Source organism: Helianthus annuus, chromosome 12 (assembly GCF_002127325.2).
Source record: "Helianthus annuus cultivar XRQ/B chromosome 12, HanXRQr2.0-SUNRISE, whole genome shotgun sequence".
Taxonomy (NCBI): Eukaryota; Viridiplantae; Streptophyta; class Magnoliopsida; order Asterales; family Asteraceae; genus Helianthus; species Helianthus annuus.
The window spans coordinates 93,699,589-93,705,910 of record NC_035444.2 but is presented as its reverse complement, the minus strand read 5'-3'; positions in this window follow the sequence as shown (position 1 = coordinate 93,705,910).

The following is a 6,322-nucleotide window of genomic DNA, read 5'->3' as shown; positions in this document are numbered from 1 at the left end:
ACAATGTTTCAATGTCAACCAACTACCCACAATATTTGTCACTCGACCCATTGGCCCTTATTGTCCAATGGTGTCTGTGACTATGATCATATCACCCCTTGGCTAACTCGTTGTCCAATGGTGAAGATTATCAAGTAATGTATACAAAACCCCACATACCGGCTGTAATTTAGTGATTACAAAGACTTAATCCCTGTAATTATAACTTTGAAAATATACATGATTTTGTAAACAAAATTTGATAAAAAGAGAATGACTCACATTGCAGATTTAACGAGCAGTGTATAAGCCTACTGATTAGCCTTGATTAACCTAATTTAATTAACAATGCACACAAACGGGGTTAGTAACTAATACAGCATTTACGACAATTCACGAGATTAAACCCTCACAACGATTGACAAAGTGCGATACTTAAACATCCAGCGGATTCACAACGAATGACAGAGTATAGCCCGAGTTCGGGCAGCACTCAAACATCCTGTCGGAATCACGACGAATGACAAAGTATAAACCCAATTTGAGCAGCACTCAAACAATCTTTGGATAGTTTCAATCGATCGGACATTGAATCGTAATAGCGATCGAGTTATTACCCTGCTTTGCGGCAGCGATTCGTGAATCGTGTGTGTTTGTAGGACTGTTTCGACTATAACTCAAAGCACAATTTGAATTTGAACGTCGAATAAACGCACAGTATCAAGTCCCACACCCCCTATTTATATCCCGAAAATTGCCTCCCTCGCGCCATACAAAAGGTTCCCTTGTGCGCGTCGCGTGGCGCAAGAGACCCTAGTCTAGCATAGGGTGGGTTCGTGTCCAGGTAGCTTAGGTGAGTTGGTTTCATATGAATTTTTACTTCACACGTAAAACTGTGTGGATATTACCAACTAGGGTTTACCCCCCCCCCCCTGAGTTTTAGGGGCCCTGATCCTGATTCTGTTTGTTCTGAAAATTTTAGGGTTAGTGCAGAATTACTTGGGTTTCTCAATTAGGGTTTCCTTAATAGACAATTAACATACTAAGTATTAATTTTAGTGAGAGTTGTTACATCCTCCCCACCTTAATAAAAATCTCATCCTCGAGATTTACTAGAATAGATGAGGATATTTCCGCTTCATTTTTGATTCCAGCTTCCAAGTGTATTCTGGTCCTCTCTTTGAATCCCACTTGACTTTGACTAGCACTAGTCGCTTGTGCTTGAGAAATTTAACTTTCCTGTCTTCTATATGTAGTGGTTTTTCTATAAATTTTAACTTTTCATTTACCTCTACATCTTGAAAAGGTACTACCAGGGATTCGTCAGATAGACATTTCTTGAGATTGGATACATGAAATACATCATGTACTCCAGCTAGTTCTTCTGGTAGTTGTAAACGATAAGCAACTGGTCCTATTCGTTGCATTACTGGAAATGTTCCTACGTATCTTGGACTCAACTTTCCTTTCTTACCAAATCGTACTACTCCTTTCCAAGGAGAGACTTTTGTAACATCCCATAATTTAAAAAATTAGAATGCCTCAACACTTAAAAGTATTATATATGATTAGTTATGGTAATTGTATTAAAAATCTAAAGAAAGTTTATAAAATATGGAATGGGTTATAAGGATCATTAAACCTAACTTGAGGGTTGTTTGTGTAACATTTAGTAATATGTGAGATAAGAAATTAAAACCCAGTATTTTCTGGGTTGTGTGAGTCGCGACCAGGAAGGAAGAACAAGGGGAAACCCTAACTACATCAATCAACAACAAAATTCAGCAAGATTGTGAAGGATTAGAGTCATAAATCGCATGCTAGTGTCTAAATACTCTCTAATCCAAGTGTTTTGAACTTAAGGTAAGATAAAATCTCAGAATTTGATGCTTGTTGATGAACTAGGGTTTATACCAATTCGTGAATTAGTATGAAATTAGATTGCATGTGAGTTAGAATCATCATGTAGAAGGTATATTGTGCATGAATTTGATTTACTAAAGATTTTGGGAAAAACCCACTTGTTCTAGTATGATAGTGAATAGATTAATGATTAGTTGAGTAAATCTTCAAATGAAATTGTATGAATGATAGAGTATTGGTAGATTATATTGTGTAGAATGAATATTTGAACATGAGTGGTTGATTATGTGAAAGATGATGTATTCTAGTGAATTTATGCATAAGATACATGTACATAAGGCTTGATAAGTAGTACGCATGTTAGGTGTTTGATGAAATGCCTCAATAATAATCTAAGTAGCCTTGAATAAATCATTAGTGAATGGATTTGTAGGATGAAACTAATGTATTGTCAATTGTTATATGAGTAGCATTGATACTTGAAAGTATGATTAAGAGTGTAAGGACTATGATCTAAATAAGAATGATTACGTGTAGGAACGAAAGAAGAAGGAGCTAGTTCCGGATCACAAACAAAGGCCCAAGACCGAGGTAAGTTCGTTACTTACATGTTTAGTATGTGAGTTTATTGATATTGTTTTCTTGATAATTGATATTCAATTAAGGTAAATGTTTCAAATGAAAACGTGAAAGTAGGAATCCGTATCGGTCCATAGTGATTGGGTCGGTTCGGGTTCGGATGAGAAGGAATTTAATGGAAGTTTTCTCCTTGATCCGTACTAAACGGGTTATTGGAAGTGAATGAGAAGTAGTTGTGTTTATTTGACTAGAATGAATTGGAATGAAATAAGAACGATTGGTAAGATATCTTGTAAATCCGAGAATATGTATTGTGATAGGAAGTAAACGTTATGTGTACTACACTAATATATTTTGTTGAATGATTGTAGGTAAAGCACCCGTATGATTGTCATTGCGTCGCTCGGATACGAACACACCTTGATGACCCGTGATGCGCTTCCGCAACTTTTGTAGTAACCTTTTTAGTTAAAGGCTTTTGTTAAAGTTAGTAGTGTTGAAGTTTTAAGTTTTAACTAGATGTTTGTGAATACTTAAGTATCTTAAACTTGATGTTTGGAATCGGTAGTTTAAATGTTAAGATCTTCCTTATGTTTTTGAAGGTGTCGTCATTTGAGTATTTGATATATTATAAACAGGGAAGTTGTTCAAAATGCGAACGGGTCACGCCCAAATTTTTATTTTTTTTATTTTGGCGATTTGGTTAAGTGTCGTTTTGTGACGTTTCAAGCATGAATTTAGAAGGGGTGTTTCAACTTTCAAAAGTACTTTGTCTCCGACTTGAAACTCTAGTGGCTTGCGGCGATTGTCTGCATAGCTTTTCTGGCGATCTCTAGCGGTCTTCAGTTTTTCTTTGATTTGAGTTATCTTGTCTGTGGTTTCTTGTACAATTTCTGGACCTGATAATTGACTTTCTCCTATTTCTGCCCAACAGACTGGGGTTTTGCACTTGCGTCCATACAGTGCTTTGAATGGGGCAGCTTCGATGCTTGAATGATAACTATTGTTATAGGAGAATTCAATTAAGGGTAAGTGGTTATCCCAATTACCACCAAAATCAATTACACAAGCTCGGAGCATGTCTTCCAAAGTTTGTATTGTCCTTTCACTTTGTCCGTCTGTTTGAGGATGATATGCAGTACTTAAATTTAGTCGGGTTCCCATTACTTCCTGGAAACTAGTCCAGAAATGGGAAGTGAACCGACTATCCCTATCTGATACAATGGAGAGTAGAACTCCATGTAAGGATTCTACTTCATCTACGTACAACTTGGCTAATCTTTCCATGCTAAAGGTTTCCTTCATTGGTAGAAAATGAGCTGATTTGGTTAATCGATCCACAATTACCCAAATTGCATCATTACCTTTTCTGGTTTTGGGTAACTTAGTAACAAAATCCATTGTTATGAGTTCCCATTTCCATACAGGCATTTCTAATTGTTGTAATAGTCCTGAAGGTTTCTGATGTTCTGCCTTGACTTGTGAACAAGTAAGACACTTAGATACGTATTCAGCTATGTCCTTTTTCATTCCTATCCACCAAAAATTGTTTCTTAAATCTTGGTACATCTTATTGTTACCTGGGTGCATGGTATATCTAGATTTATGGGCTTCCTCTAGAATCTTATTCCTTAAATCTCCCTGCTTGGGTACCCAAATTCTTTTCTGGTGGAATCTCCAAATTCCATCATTTCCTTGCTCTAACTCTTTTATTCGTCCTTTCATTCCTTCAGCATCGTCTTCAATTGCTGTTTCTTGAATTTTCTTCAATTGCTCCATTAAATCAATTTGCAAATTTAACTTGAGAGCACGGACTTGCTCATGCTTTTCATGATACTTACGACTTAAAGCATCTCCAACTACATTTGCTTTTCCTTCGTGATATTGAATATCACAGTCGTAATCGCTTAGGATTTCCATCCATCTTCTTTGTCTCATATTCAACTCTTTTTGCCCAAATATATACCTTAAACTTTTATGATCTGTATAAATAGTAAACTTACTTCCATACAGATAATGTCTCCAGATTTTAAGGGCAAAAATTATAGCTCCTAACTCTAAGTCATGCGTTGTATAATTCTCTTCGTGCTTCTTTAATTGCCTGGAGGCATACGCAATTACCTTCTTGCGTTGCATCAGTACACATCCAAATCCTAATTTTGAAGCATCACAATATACTTCAAAATCTTCTGTTCCTTCGGGTAGGGCTAAAATTGGAGCATTTGTCAATCTTTGCTTTAAGATTTTAAAAGCTTCTTCTTGTCTAGGTCCCCATTCAAACTTAATTGCTTTACAGGTGAGCTTGGTCAAGGGTACAGCTATTTTGGAAAAATCCTTAATAAAGCGTCTATAGTATCCAGCTAAGCCTAGAAAACTTCTAATTTCCATAGCCGTTTGCGGGACCTTCCATTTGGTGATTGCTTCTATTTTAGCAGGATCTACGTGAATTCCTTCGTGATTCACCATGTGACCTAAAAATTGTACTTCTTGCAGCCAGAATTCACACTTCGAGAATTTGGCGTAAAGCTTTTCCTTTCTTAACAAAGTTAAGAGTGCATGTAGGTGCTTACAATGTTCTTCCTGACTTTTGGAATAAATAAGTATATCGTCAATGAAGACAATTACGAATTTATCCAAGTATGGTTTACAAATCCTATTCATCATGTCCATGAATGCTGCAGGAGCATTTGTGAGTCCGAAGGGCATGACTGTAAACTCATAATGACCATACCTAGTTCTGAAAGCAGTTTTAGGTATGTCTTCCTCTTGTACTTTCAATTGATGATATCCGGATCGTAAGTCTATCTTAGAAAAATACCTAGCGCCTTGGAGTTGATCAAAAAGATCGTCAATCCTAGGTAATGGGTATCGATTCTTAATTGTAACCTTATTATTTCCCTATAATCGATACACATCCTCATCGACCCATCTTTCTTTTTCACAAACAACACTGGTGCTCCCCAAGGGGATGAACTAGGTTGTATAAATCCTTTTCTTAGTAATTCATCTAACTGCTTTTTCAGTTCTAGCATTTCGGTGGGTGCTAATCGATAAGGTGCCTTGGCTATTGGTGTAGTACCAGGAATTAGATGAATTCTAAACTCTACTTTTCTATCGGGTGGTAACCCAGGTAATTCTTCTGGAAAGACATCTGGGTATTCTGAGACTACAGGGATGTCCTGAAGTTCCTTACTTTTAGGGTTAATGATTACGGAAATCATATACACTACTTCTTGTTCTCTTGAATAACTAGCCATCTTCATTACTGAAATGAATTTTTGTGGCTTTCGCGGTTTATCTCCTGTAATTAAAATTACCTCTCCTGTGGGGGTACGAATTTCTACAGAATTCTTATCACACAGGATTCGAGCATGGTTGGCTACCAACCAATCCATTCCTAACACCACATCGAATCCGGCTAATTTCATAGGTAACAGGTTGGCAGAAAACTTATAGCCTAATAGTTCTATCTTTCCTTCTTGCAAAACCTTATTTATGTTAACAGAATTCCCATCTGCCGTTTCGACTATAAAAATCTGCCTAAGGGTGGTTAAGGGTAAATTAAGAGCTTGGTAGAATGAAGTATTGATAAAACTTTGGTTTGCACTAGAGTCAAATAATACTTTTGCAAACACGTCATGAACTAAGAACGTACCAGCTATCACATCTGGAATGAGTTCTGCTTCTTGGGTGGTCAACTGGAATGCTCTGGCATTCTTCTTAGTAGCTCCGTCAGTTGGCTTGCCTTTGTTATCTGTTGGTTTAACCAATTTAGGACATTCGGGTTTGAAATGCCCAGCTTCTCCGCAGTTATAGCAGATCCTGGTCTTTTTCCTACAATCTTCCTCACGATGTCCTATCATTTTGCAAAAATTGCAGGTTACATTGCATCTTCCAAAAT